The sequence below is a fragment of the Ambystoma mexicanum genome, unplaced genomic scaffold (assembly GCF_040938575.1).
Source record: "Ambystoma mexicanum isolate Mex_15411 unplaced genomic scaffold, UKY_AmexF1_1 Mex_scaf20, whole genome shotgun sequence".
Lineage (NCBI taxonomy): Eukaryota > Metazoa > Chordata > Amphibia > Caudata > Ambystomatidae > Ambystoma > Ambystoma mexicanum.
The window spans coordinates 2,999,832-3,012,588 of NW_027182434.1; the positions used below are offsets into that span (position 1 = coordinate 2,999,832).

Here is a 12,757-nt window from a genome sequence, read left to right on the forward strand (position 1 = left end):
TAGCTCTAATCCCATCATTAACCTCGGTCCGGGCACACGCGTGAACCCTTACTCTCATCTCAGCCTCTCCTGGTGATACATCACACCTGGGATCGTTTGCTCCCTGTGGGCTGTGGGAAATTTGCTACCAGCACGCCCTGGAAGTGGGGCTCATTCCGCTGCAACGGGAGGTCTTCCCAGGACGCGTCACAGCTCAACGCAAGAGCTCCTGGGTTTCGAAGGCTCTTGCAGCAAGCCTTCACAAAGCAGCAGGGAGCGCCGTTCCAGATGGGAAACTTGAGACTGGATGTCCAGAAAAGCAAGACGTCAGAAGCGAAACCTTTTTCCTGCAGGGTGTGGCATACCATCCGCTTGCTCATTGCGACAGAGGTGGCACTAATGAAGGAAGAGGTCAACGTTACGTTCTTCTTTAAAATGCAAGGCCAGGAAAAGTGGCAGCGGTGGGATTTGAACCCACGCCTCTGAAGAGACTGGAGCCTTAATCCAGCGCCTTAGACCGCTCGGCCACGCTACCTCCCTGCTAGTCGCCGAAAGCGGAACTTGACCCGTTGCCCGGCCCGCTTTAGTGCTTTGCCTTTTCTCCTTGGAAAGTCTGGAGACAGGCAGTGGAAGGGCAGGCAAACTGTCAGGTGCGCAGAGGAGGGGAGACCATGAGGCAAGGTGGGAGATGGGGGCAAGAAGTGAGAAAAAAACTAATCGCAAGCTAGGGCAGGATTCGGAAAGTGAAGCCGAAAAGGGGCTTAGCATGCAGCCCAGGGGTTTCTTTGACTGTCCTAAGCCCACAGGGACTTTGCCGTCCTCAGCTCATGAGACTTGAGATGGGTAGCTTGATTTGCTGAGGAAATGCGGGATGACAGATTCAACTCTGGAGTCAAACATAGCCCGGAACTATCGCCTTAAACTGAGTTTTAAGCCTGGTGCCGATAAAAAGAAAGAAATTAGCCTTAGATCGGGCAAGCCGTTTGACGGGGGAAAATGAGACCCCCTAGGCCAGCTAGGTGGTCGCTGGATGCTGTGCAGACATCAGCAGCTGTTCATTTCATGCCCTCACGTCTCCTTGTTAGTATAGTGGTCAGTATCCCCGCCTGTCACGCGGGAGACCGGGGTTCAATTCCCCGACGGGGAGGTTAAACCTTTTCTGGATTTTTTTTAGTTCTTGACAAATATTCTTGAAGATTAGGCTGAGTCAAGTAGGGAATGGGTGCCAAGAACTGACTCTTTAAGAAAAAAGCACCGGCAACGCTAGTCATCGTACAATATTTGTGCACAATTGCTTACATTAGGCGGCCGGTCCACTTTATTGAGTCCCCCTCAGCACCATTTAGTGCTCCTGTTGTCTGCGAAGTCCAAATTGTAACCCTGAATCAGTTCCTCTTCTGACCCTTTGTATCATGTTACATGACGAGTAATGATCACCTGTTAGCTTTATCCCTAATTATAACTCTCACTCTTTCCCTGCATCTAACCCTAGCTCTAATCCCATCATTAACCTCGGTCCGGGCACACGCGTGAACCCTTACTCTCATCTCAGCCTCTCCTGGTGATACATCACACCTGGGATCGTTTGCTCCCTGTGGGCTGTGGGAAATTTGCTACCAGCACGCCCTGGAAGTGGGGCTCATTCCGCTGCAACGGGAGGTCTTCCCAGGACGCGTCACAGCTCAACGCAAGAGCTCCTGGGTTTCGAAGGCTCTTGCAGCAAGCCTTCACAAAGCAGCAGGGAGCGCCGTTCCAGATGGGAAACTTGAGACTGGATGTCCAGAAAAGCAAGACGTCAGAAGCGAAACCTTTTTCCTGCAGGGTGTGGCATACCATCCGCTTGCTCATTGCGACAGAGGTGGCACTAATGAAGGAAGAGGTCAACGTTACGTTCTTCTTTAAAATGCAAGGCCAGGAAAAGTGGCAGCGGTGGGATTTGAACCCACGCCTCCGAAGAGACTGGAGCCTTAATCCAGCGCCTTAGACCGCTCGGCCACGCTACCTCCCTGCTAGTCGCCGAAAGCGGAACTTGACCCGTTGCCCGGCCCGCTTTAGTGCTTTGCCTTTTCTCCTTGGAAAGTCTGGAGACAGGCAGTGGAAGGGCAGGCAAACTGTCAGGTGCGCAGAGGAGGGGAGACCATGAGGCAAGGTGGGAGATGGGGGCAAGAAGTGAGAAAAAAACTAATCGCAAGCTAGGGCAGGATTCGGAAAGTGAAGCCGAAAAGGGGCTTAGCATGCAGCCCAGGGGTTTCTTTGACTGTCCTAAGCCCACAGGGACTTTGCCGTCCTCAGCTCATGAGACTTGAGATGGGTAGCTTGATTTGCTGAGGAAATGCGGGATGACAGATTCAACTCTGGAGTCAAACATAGCCCGGAACTATCGCCTTAAACTGAGTTTTAAGCCTGGTGCCGATAAAAAGAAAGAAATTAGCCTTAGATCGGGCAAGCCGTTTGACGGGGGAAAATGAGACCCCCTAGGCCAGCTAGGTGGTCGCTGGATGCTGTGCAGACATCAGCAGCTGTTCATTTCATGCCCTCACGTCTCCTCGTTAGTATAGTGGTCAGTATCCCCGCCTGTCACGCGGGAGACCGGGGTTCAATTCCCCGACGGGGAGGTTAAACCTTTTCTGGATTTTTTTTAGTTCTTGACAAATATTCTTGAAGATTAGGCTGAGTCAAGTAGGGAATGGGTGCCAAGAACTGACTCTTTAAGAAAAAAGCACCGGCAACGCTAGTCATCGTACAATATTTGTGCACAATTGCTTACATTAGGCGGCCGGTCCACTTTATTGAGTCCCCCTCAGCACCATTTAGTGCTCCTGTTGTCTGCGAAGTCCAAATTGTAACCCTGAATCAGTTCCTCTTCTGACCCTTTGTATCATGTTACATGACGAGTAATGATCACCTGTTAGCTTTATCCCTAATTATAACTCTCACTCTTTCCCTGCATCTAACCCTAGCTCTAATCCCATCATTAACCTCGGTCCGGGCACACGCGTGAACCCTTACTCTCATCTCAGCCTCTCCTGGTGATACATCACACCTGGGATCGTTTGCTCCCTGTGGGCTGTGGGAAATTTGCTACCAGCACGCCCTGGAAGTGGGGCTCATTCCGCTGCAACGGGAGGTCTCCCCAGGACGCGTCACAGCTCAACGCAAGAGCTCCTGGGTTTCGAAGGCTCTTGCAGCAAGCCTTCACAAAGCAGCAGGGAGCGCCGTTCCAGATGGGAAACTTGAGACTGGATGTCCAGAAAAGCAAGACGTCAGAAGCGAAACCTTTTTCCTGCAGGGTGTGGCATACCATCCGCTTGCTCATTGCGACAGAGGTGGCACTAATGAAGGAAGAGGTCAACGTTACGTTCTTCTTTAAAATGCAAGGCCAGGAAAAGTGGCAGCGGTGGGATTTGAACCCACGCCTCCGAAGAGACTGGAGCCTTAATCCAGCGCCTTAGACCGCTCGGCCACGCTACCTCCCTGCTAGTCGCCGAAAGCGGAACTTGACCCGTTGCCCGGCCCGCTTTAGTGCTTTGCCTTTTCTCCTTGGAAAGTCTGGAGACAGGCAGTGGAAGGGCAGGCAAACTGTCAGGTGCGCAGAGGAGGGGAGACCATGAGGCAAGGTGGGAGATGGGGGCAAGAAGTGAGAAAAAAACTAATCGCAAGCTAGGGCAGGATTCGGAAAGTGAAGCCGAAAAGGGGCTTAGCATGCAGCCCAGGGGTTTCTTTGACTGTCCTAAGCCCACAGGGACTTTGCCGTCCTCAGCTCATGAGACTTGAGATGGGTAGCTTGATTTGCTGAGGAAATGCGGGATGACAGATTCAACTCTGGAGTCAAACATAGCCCGGAACTATCGCCTTAAACTGAGTTTTAAGCCTGGTGCCGATAAAAAGAAAGAAATTAGCCTTAGATCGGGCAAGCCGTTTGACGGGGGAAAATGAGACCCCCTAGGCCAGCTAGGTGGTCGCTGGATGCTGTGCAGACATCAGCAGCTGTTCATTTCATGCCCTCACGTCTCCTCGTTAGTATAGTGGTCAGTATCCCTGTCACGCGGGAGACCGGGGTTCAATTCCCCGACGGGGAGGTTAAACCTTTTCTGGATTTTTTTTAGTTCTTGACAAATATTCTTGAAGATTAGGCTGAGTCAAGTAGGGAATGGGTGCCAAGAACTGACTCTTTAAGAAAAAAGCACCGGCAACGCTAGTCATCGTACAATATTTGTGCACAATTGCTTACATTAGGCGGCCGGTCCACTTTATTGAGTCCCCCTCAGCACCATTTAGTGCTCCTGTTGTCTGCGAAGTCCAAATTGTAACCCTGAATCAGTTCCTCTTCTGACCCTTTGTATCATGTTACATGACGAGTAATGATCACCTGTTAGCTTTATCCCTAATTATAACTCTCACTCTTTCCCTGCATCTAACCCTAGCTCTAATCCCATCATTAACCTCGGTCCGGGCACACGCGTGAACCCTTACTCTCATCTCAGCCTCTCCTGGTGATACATCACACCTGGGATCGTTTGCTCCCTGTGGGCTGTGGGAAATTTGCTACCAGCACGCCCTGGAAGTGGGGCTCATTCCGCTGCAACGGGAGGTCTTCCCAGGACGCGTCACAGCTCAACGCAAGAGCTCCTGGGTTTCGAAGGCTCTTGCAGCAAGCCTTCACAAAGCAGCAGGGAGCGCCGTTCCAGATGGGAAACTTGAGACTGGATGTCCAGAAAAGCAAGACGTCAGAAGCGAAACCTTTTTCCTGCAGGGTGTGGCATACCATCCGCTTGCTCATTGCGACAGAGGTGGCACTAATGAAGGAAGAGGTCAACGTTACGTTCTTCTTTAAAATGCAAGGCCAGGAAAAGTGGCAGCGGTGGGATTTGAACCCACGCCTCTGAAGAGACTGGAGCCTTAATCCAGCGCCTTAGACCGCTCGGCCACGCTACCTCCCTGCTAGTCGCCGAAAGCGGAACTTGACCCGTTGCCCGGCCCGCTTTAGTGCTTTGCCTTTTCTCCTTGGAAAGTCTGGAGACAGGCAGTGGAAGGGCAGGCAAACTGTCAGGTGCGCAGAGGAGGGGAGACCATGAGGCAAGGTGGGAGATGGGGGCAAGAAGTGAGAAAAAAACTAATCGCAAGCTAGGGCAGGATTCGGAAAGTGAAGCCGAAAAGGGGCTTAGCATGCAGCCCAGGGGTTTCTTTGACTGTCCTAAGCCCACAGGGACTTTGCCGTCCTCAGCTCATGAGACTTGAGATGGGTAGCTTGATTTGCTGAGGAAATGCGGGATGACAGATTCAACTCTGGAGTCAAACATAGCCCGGAACTATCGCCTTAAACTGAGTTTTAAGCCTGGTGCCGATAAAAAGAAAGAAATTAGCCTTAGATCGGGCAAGCCGTTTGACGGGGGAAAATGAGACCCCCTAGGCCAGCTAGGTGGTCGCTGGATGCTGTGCAGACATCAGCAGCTGTTCATTTCATGCCCTCACGTCTCCTTGTTAGTATAGTGGTCAGTATCCCCGCCTGTCACGCGGGAGACCGGGGTTCAATTCCCCGACGGGGAGGTTAAACCTTTTCTGGATTTTTTTTAGTTCTTGACAAATATTCTTGAAGATTAGGCTGAGTCAAGTAGGGAATGGGTGCCAAGAACTGACTCTTTAAGAAAAAAGCACCGGCAACGCTAGTCATCGTACAATATTTGTGCACAATTGCTTACATTAGGCGGCCGGTCCACTTTATTGAGTCCCCCTCAGCACCATTTAGTGCTCCTGTTGTCTGCGAAGTCCAAATTGTAACCCTGAATCAGTTCCTCTTCTGACCCTTTGTATCATGTTACATGACGAGTAATGATCACCTGTTAGCTTTATCCCTAATTATAACTCTCACTCTTTCCCTGCATCTAACCCTAGCTCTAATCCCATCATTAACCTCGGTCCGGGCACACGCGTGAACCCTTACTCTCATCTCAGCCTCTCCTGGTGATACATCACACCTGGGATCGTTTGCTCCCTGTGGGCTGTGGGAAATTTGCTACCAGCACGCCCTGGAAGTGGGGCTCATTCCGCTGCAACGGGAGGTCTTCCCAGGACGCGTCACAGCTCAACGCAAGAGCTCCTGGGTTTCGAAGGCTCTTGCAGCAAGCCTTCACAAAGCAGCAGGGAGCGCCGTTCCAGATGGGAAACTTGAGACTGGATGTCCAGAAAAGCAAGACGTCAGAAGCGAAACCTTTTTCCTGCAGGGTGTGGCATACCATCCGCTTGCTCATTGCGACAGAGGTGGCACTAATGAAGGAAGAGGTCAACGTTACGTTCTTCTTTAAAATGCAAGGCCAGGAAAAGTGGCAGCGGTGGGATTTGAACCCACGCCTCCGAAGAGACTGGAGCCTTAATCCAGCGCCTTAGACCGCTCGGCCACGCTACCTCCCTGCTAGTCGCCGAAAGCGGAACTTGACCCGTTGCCCGGCCCGCTTTAGTGCTTTGCCTTTTCTCCTTGGAAAGTCTGGAGACAGGCAGTGGAAGGGCAGGCAAACTGTCAGGTGCGCAGAGGAGGGGAGACCATGAGGCAAGGTGGGAGATGGGGGCAAGAAGTGAGAAAAAAACTAATCGCAAGCTAGGGCAGGATTCGGAAAGTGAAGCCGAAAAGGGGCTTAGCATGCAGCCCAGGGGTTTCTTTGACTGTCCTAAGCCCACAGGGACTTTGCCGTCCTCAGCTCATGAGACTTGAGATGGGTAGCTTGATTTGCTGAGGAAATGCGGGATGACAGATTCAACTCTGGAGTCAAACATAGCCCGGAACTATCGCCTTAAACTGAGTTTTAAGCCTGGTGCCGATAAAAAGAAAGAAATTAGCCTTAGATCGGGCAAGCCGTTTGACGGGGGAAAATGAGACCCCCTAGGCCAGCTAGGTGGTCGCTGGATGCTGTGCAGACATCAGCAGCTGTTCATTTCATGCCCTCACGTCTCCTCGTTAGTATAGTGGTCAGTATCCCCGCCTGTCACGCGGGAGACCGGGGTTCAATTCCCCGACGGGGAGGTTAAACCTTTTCTGGATTTTTTTTAGTTCTTGACAAATATTCTTGAAGATTAGGCTGAGTCAAGTAGGGAATGGGTGCCAAGAACTGACTCTTTAAGAAAAAAGCACCGGCAACGCTAGTCATCGTACAATATTTGTGCACAATTGCTTACATTAGGCGGCCGGTCCACTTTATTGAGTCCCCCTCAGCACCATTTAGTGCTCCTGTTGTCTGCGAAGTCCAAATTGTAACCCTGAATCAGTTCCTCTTCTGACCCTTTGTATCATGTTACATGACGAGTAATGATCACCTGTTAGCTTTATCCCTAATTATAACTCTCACTCTTTCCCTGCATCTAACCCTAGCTCTAATCCCATCATTAACCTCGGTCCGGGCACACGCGTGAACCCTTACTCTCATCTCAGCCTCTCCTGGTGATACATCACACCTGGGATCGTTTGCTCCCTGTGGGCTGTGGGAAATTTGCTACCAGCACGCCCTGGAAGTGGGGCTCATTCCGCTGCAACGGGAGGTCTCCCCAGGACGCGTCACAGCTCAACGCAAGAGCTCCTGGGTTTCGAAGGCTCTTGCAGCAAGCCTTCACAAAGCAGCAGGGAGCGCCGTTCCAGATGGGAAACTTGAGACTGGATGTCCAGAAAAGCAAGACGTCAGAAGCGAAACCTTTTTCCTGCAGGGTGTGGCATACCATCCGCTTGCTCATTGCGACAGAGGTGGCACTAATGAAGGAAGAGGTCAACGTTACGTTCTTCTTTAAAATGCAAGGCCAGGAAAAGTGGCAGCGGTGGGATTTGAACCCACGCCTCCGAAGAGACTGGAGCCTTAATCCAGCGCCTTAGACCGCTCGGCCACGCTACCTCCCTGCTAGTCGCCGAAAGCGGAACTTGACCCGTTGCCCGGCCCGCTTTAGTGCTTTGCCTTTTCTCCTTGGAAAGTCTGGAGACAGGCAGTGGAAGGGCAGGCAAACTGTCAGGTGCGCAGAGGAGGGGAGACCATGAGGCAAGGTGGGAGATGGGGGCAAGAAGTGAGAAAAAAACTAATCGCAAGCTAGGGCAGGATTCGGAAAGTGAAGCCGAAAAGGGGCTTAGCATGCAGCCCAGGGGTTTCTTTGACTGTCCTAAGCCCACAGGGACTTTGCCGTCCTCAGCTCATGAGACTTGAGATGGGTAGCTTGATTTGCTGAGGAAATGCGGGATGACAGATTCAACTCTGGAGTCAAACATAGCCCGGAACTATCGCCTTAAACTGAGTTTTAAGCCTGGTGCCGATAAAAAGAAAGAAATTAGCCTTAGATCGGGCAAGCCGTTTGACGGGGGAAAATGAGACCCCCTAGGCCAGCTAGGTGGTCGCTGGATGCTGTGCAGACATCAGCAGCTGTTCATTTCATGCCCTCACGTCTCCTCGTTAGTATAGTGGTCAGTATCCCCGCCTGTCACGCGGGAGACCGGGGTTCAATTCCCCGACGGGGAGGTTAAACCTTTTCTGGATTTTTTTTAGTTCTTGACAAATATTCTTGAAGATTAGGCTGAGTCAAGTAGGGAATGGGTGCCAAGAACTGACTCTTTAAGAAAAAAGCACCGGCAACGCTAGTCATCGTACAATATTTGTGCACAATTGCTTACATTAGGCGGCCGGTCCACTTTATTGAGTCCCCCTCAGCACCATTTAGTGCTCCTGTTGTCTGCGAAGTCCAAATTGTAACCCTGAATCAGTTCCTCTTCTGACCCTTTGTATCATGTTACATGACGAGTAATGATCACCTGTTAGCTTTATCCCTAATTATAACTCTCACTCTTTCCCTGCATCTAACCCTAGCTCTAATCCCATCATTAACCTCGGTCCGGGCACACGCGTGAACCCTTACTCTCATCTCAGCCTCTCCTGGTGATACATCACACCTGGGATCGTTTGCTCCCTGTGGGCTGTGGGAAATTTGCTACCAGCACGCCCTGGAAGTGGGGCTCATTCCGCTGCAACGGGAGGTCTTCCCAGGACGCGTCACAGCTCAACGCAAGAGCTCCTGGGTTTCGAAGGCTCTTGCAGCAAGCCTTCACAAAGCAGCAGGGAGCGCCGTTCCAGATGGGAAACTTGAGACTGGATGTCCAGAAAAGCAAGACGTCAGAAGCGAAACCTTTTTCCTGCAGGGTGTGGCATACCATCCGCTTGCTCATTGCGACAGAGGTGGCACTAATGAAGGAAGAGGTCAACGTTACGTTCTTCTTTAAAATGCAAGGCCAGGAAAGGTGGCAGCGGTGGGATTTGAACCCACGCCTCCGAAGAGACTGGAGCCTTAATCCAGCGCCTTAGACCGCTCGGCCACGCTACCTCCCTGCTAGTCGCCGAAAGCGGAACTTGACCCGTTGCCCGGCCCGCTTTAGTGCTTTGCCTTTTCTCCTTGGAAAGTCTGGAGACAGGCAGTGGAAGGGCAGGCAAACTGTCAGGTGCGCAGAGGAGGGGAGACCATGAGGCAAGGTGGGAGATGGGGGCAAGAAGTGAGAAAAAAACTAATCGCAAGCTAGGGCAGGATTCGGAAAGTGAAGCCGAAAAGGGGCTTAGCATGCAGCCCAGGGGTTTCTTTGACTGTCCTAAGCCCACAGGGACTTTGCCGTCCTCAGCTCATGAGACTTGAGATGGGTAGCTTGATTTGCTGAGGAAATGCGGGATGACAGATTCAACTCTGGAGTCAAACATAGCCCGGAACTATCGCCTTAAACTGAGTTTTAAGCCTGGTGCCGATAAAAAGAAAGAAATTAGCCTTAGATCGGGCAAGCCGTTTGACGGGGGAAAATGAGACCCCCTAGGCCAGCTAGGTGGTCGCTGGATGCTGTGCAGACATCAGCAGCTGTTCATTTCATGCCCTCACGTCTCCTCGTTAGTATAGTGGTCAGTATCCCCGCCTATCACGCGGGAGACCGGGGTTCAATTCCCCGACGGGGAGGTTAAACCTTTTCTGGATTTTTTTTAGTTCTTGACAAATATTCTTGAAGATTAGGCTGAGTCAAGTAGGGAATGGGTGCCAAGAACTGACTCTTTAAGAAAAAAGCACCGGCAACGCTAGTCATCGTACAATATTTGTGCACAATTGCTTACATTAGGCGGCCGGTCCACTTTATTGAGTCCCCCTCAGCACCATTTAGTGCTCCTGTTGTCTGCGAAGTCCAAATTGTAACCCTGAATCAGTTCCTCTTCTGACCCTTTGTATCATGTTACATGACGAGTAATGATCACCTGTTAGCTTTATCCCTAATTATAACTCTCACTCTTTCCCTGCATCTAACCCTAGCTCTAATCCCATCATTAACCTCGGTCCGGGCACACGCGTGAACCCTTACTCTCATCTCAGCCTCTCCTGGTGATACATCACACCTGGGATCGTTTGCTCCCTGTGGGCTGTGGGAAATTTGCTACCAGCACGCCCTGGAAGTGGGGCTCATTCCGCTGCAACGGGAGGTCTTCCCAGGACGCGTCACAGCTCAACGCAAGAGCTCCTGGGTTTCGAAGGCTCTTGCAGCAAGCCTTCACAAAGCAGCAGGGAGCGCCGTTCCAGATGGGAAACTTGAGACTGGATGTCCAGAAAAGCAAGACGTCAGAAGCGAAACCTTTTTCCTGCAGGGTGTGGCATACCATCCGCTTGCTCATTGCGACAGAGGTGGCACTAATGAAGGAAGAGGTCAACGTTACGTTCTTCTTTAAAATGCAAGGCCAGGAAAAGTGGCAGCGGTGGGATTTGAACCCACGCCTCTGAAGAGACTGGAGCCTTAATCCAGCGCCTTAGACCGCTCGGCCACGCTACCTCCCTGCTAGTCGCCGAAAGCGGAACTTGACCCGTTGCCCGGCCCGCTTTAGTGCTTTGCCTTTTCTCCTTGGAAAGTCTGGAGACAGGCAGTGGAAGGGCAGGCAAACTGTCAGGTGCGCAGAGGAGGGGAGACCATGAGGCAAGGTGGGAGATGGGGGCAAGAAGTGAGAAAAAAACTAATCGCAAGCTAGGGCAGGATTCGGAAAGTGAAGCCGAAAAGGGGCTTAGCATGCAGCCCAGGGGTTTCTTTGACTGTCCTAAGCCCACAGGGACTTTGCCGTCCTCAGCTCATGAGACTTGAGATGGGTAGCTTGATTTGCTGAGGAAATGCGGGATGACAGATTCAACTCTGGAGTCAAACATAGCCCGGAACTATCGCCTTAAACTGAGTTTTAAGCCTGGTGCCGATAAAAAGAAAGAAATTAGCCTTAGATCGGGCAAGCCGTTTGACGGGGGAAAATGAGACCCCCTAGGCCAGCTAGGTGGTCGCTGGATGCTGTGCAGACATCAGCAGCTGTTCATTTCATGCCCTCACGTCTCCTCGTTAGTATAGTGGTCAGTATCCCCGCCTGTCACGCGGGAGACCGGGGTTCAATTCCCCGACGGGGAGGTTAAACCTTTTCTGGATTTTTTTTAGTTCTTGACAAATATTCTTGAAGATTAGGCTGAGTCAAGTAGGGAATGGGTGCCAAGAACTGACTCTTTAAGAAAAAAGCACCGGCAACGCTAGTCATCGTACAATATTTGTGCACAATTGCTTACATTAGGCGGCCGGTCCACTTTATTGAGTCCCCCTCAGCACCATTTAGTGCTCCTGTTGTCTGCGAAGTCCAAATTGTAACCCTGAATCAGTTCCTCTTCTGACCCTTTGTATCATGTTACATGACGAGTAATGATCACCTGTTAGCTTTATCCCTAATTATAACTCTCACTCTTTCCCTGCATCTAACCCTAGCTCTAATCCCATCATTAACCTCGGTCCGGGCACACGCGTGAACCCTTACTCTCATCTCAGCCTCTCCTGGTGATACATCACACCTGGGATCGTTTGCTCCCTGTGGGCTGTGGGAAATTTGCTACCAGCACGCCCTGGAAGTGGGGCTCATTCCGCTGCAACGGGAGGTCTTCCCAGGACGCGTCACAGCTCAACGCAAGAGCTCCTGGGTTTCGAAGGCTCTTGCAGCAAGCCTTCACAAAGCAGCAGGGAGCGCCGTTCCAGATGGGAAACTTGAGACTGGATGTCCAGAAAAGCAAGACGTCAGAAGCGAAACCTTTTTCCTGCAGGGTGTGGCATACCATCCGCTTGCTCATTGCGACAGAGGTGGCACTAATGAAGGAAGAGGTCAACGTTACGTTCTTCTTTAAAATGCAAGGCCAGGAAAAGTGGCAGCGGTGGGATTTGAACCCACGCCTCCGAAGAGACTGGAGCCTTAATCCAGCGCCTTAGACCGCTCGGCCACGCTACCTCCCTGCTAGTCGCCGAAAGCGGAACTTGACCCGTTGCCCGGCCCGCTTTAGTGCTTTGCCTTTTCTCCTTGGAAAGTCTGGAGACAGGCAGTGGAAGGGCAGGCAAACTGTCAGGTGCGCAGAGGAGGGGAGACCATGAGGCAAGGTGGGAGATGGGGGCAAGAAGTGAGAAAAAAACTAATCGCAAGCTAGGGCAGGATTCGGAAAGTGAAGCCGAAAAGGGGCTTAGCATGCAGCCCAGGGGTTTCTTTGACTGTCCTAAGCCCACAGGGACTTTGCCGTCCTCAGCTCATGAGACTTGAGATGGGTAGCTTGATTTGCTGAGGAAATGCGGGATGACAGATTCAACTCTGGAGTCAAACATAGCCCGGAACTATCGCCTTAAACTGAGTTTTAAGCCTGGTGCCGATAAAAAGAAAGAAATTAGCCTTAGATCGGGCAAGCCGTTTGACGGGGGAAAATGAGACCCCCTAGGCCAGCTAGGTGGTCGCTGGATGCTGTG

The 12,757-nt window shown here is 51.6% G+C and overlaps 14 non-coding genes across 14 annotated transcripts; 5 read left to right on the forward strand and 9 right to left on the reverse strand.

The window, feature by feature from the left end:
* Positions 1 to 432: 432 nt before the first annotated feature.
* On the reverse strand, positions 433 to 514 carry TRNAL-AAG (transfer RNA leucine (anticodon AAG)). Its single transcript has one exon. It is a non-coding gene; the product is annotated as a tRNA-Leu (tRNA).
* Positions 515 to 1,900: 1,386 nt separating this feature from the next.
* Positions 1,901 to 1,982, reverse strand: TRNAL-AAG (transfer RNA leucine (anticodon AAG)). Its single transcript has one exon. It is a non-coding gene; the product is annotated as a tRNA-Leu (tRNA).
* A 540-nt stretch (positions 1,983 to 2,522) lies between these two features.
* Positions 2,523 to 2,594, forward strand: TRNAD-GUC (transfer RNA aspartic acid (anticodon GUC)). Its single transcript has one exon. It is a non-coding gene; the product is annotated as a tRNA-Asp (tRNA).
* Positions 2,595 to 3,368: 774 nt separating this feature from the next.
* Positions 3,369 to 3,450, reverse strand: TRNAL-AAG (transfer RNA leucine (anticodon AAG)). The gene has a single exon. It is a non-coding gene; the product is annotated as a tRNA-Leu (tRNA).
* A 1,382-nt stretch (positions 3,451 to 4,832) lies between these two features.
* On the reverse strand, positions 4,833 to 4,914 carry TRNAL-AAG (transfer RNA leucine (anticodon AAG)). Its single transcript has one exon. It is a non-coding gene; the product is annotated as a tRNA-Leu (tRNA).
* A 1,386-nt stretch (positions 4,915 to 6,300) lies between these two features.
* Positions 6,301 to 6,382, reverse strand: TRNAL-AAG (transfer RNA leucine (anticodon AAG)). Its single transcript has one exon. It is a non-coding gene; the product is annotated as a tRNA-Leu (tRNA).
* A 540-nt stretch (positions 6,383 to 6,922) lies between these two features.
* Positions 6,923 to 6,994, forward strand: TRNAD-GUC (transfer RNA aspartic acid (anticodon GUC)). The gene has a single exon. It is a non-coding gene; the product is annotated as a tRNA-Asp (tRNA).
* Positions 6,995 to 7,768: 774 nt separating this feature from the next.
* On the reverse strand, positions 7,769 to 7,850 carry TRNAL-AAG (transfer RNA leucine (anticodon AAG)). The gene has a single exon. It is a non-coding gene; the product is annotated as a tRNA-Leu (tRNA).
* A 540-nt stretch (positions 7,851 to 8,390) lies between these two features.
* Positions 8,391 to 8,462, forward strand: TRNAD-GUC (transfer RNA aspartic acid (anticodon GUC)). The gene has a single exon. It is a non-coding gene; the product is annotated as a tRNA-Asp (tRNA).
* A 774-nt stretch (positions 8,463 to 9,236) lies between these two features.
* Positions 9,237 to 9,318, reverse strand: TRNAL-AAG (transfer RNA leucine (anticodon AAG)). The gene has a single exon. It is a non-coding gene; the product is annotated as a tRNA-Leu (tRNA).
* A 540-nt stretch (positions 9,319 to 9,858) lies between these two features.
* TRNAD-AUC (transfer RNA aspartic acid (anticodon AUC)) lies at positions 9,859 to 9,930 on the forward strand. Its single transcript has one exon. It is a non-coding gene; the product is annotated as a tRNA-Asp (tRNA).
* Positions 9,931 to 10,704: 774 nt separating this feature from the next.
* Positions 10,705 to 10,786, reverse strand: TRNAL-AAG (transfer RNA leucine (anticodon AAG)). Its single transcript has one exon. It is a non-coding gene; the product is annotated as a tRNA-Leu (tRNA).
* A 540-nt stretch (positions 10,787 to 11,326) lies between these two features.
* TRNAD-GUC (transfer RNA aspartic acid (anticodon GUC)) lies at positions 11,327 to 11,398 on the forward strand. The gene has a single exon. It is a non-coding gene; the product is annotated as a tRNA-Asp (tRNA).
* Positions 11,399 to 12,172: 774 nt separating this feature from the next.
* On the reverse strand, positions 12,173 to 12,254 carry TRNAL-AAG (transfer RNA leucine (anticodon AAG)). Its single transcript has one exon. It is a non-coding gene; the product is annotated as a tRNA-Leu (tRNA).
* Between the last annotated feature and the right edge of the window lie 503 nt (positions 12,255 to 12,757).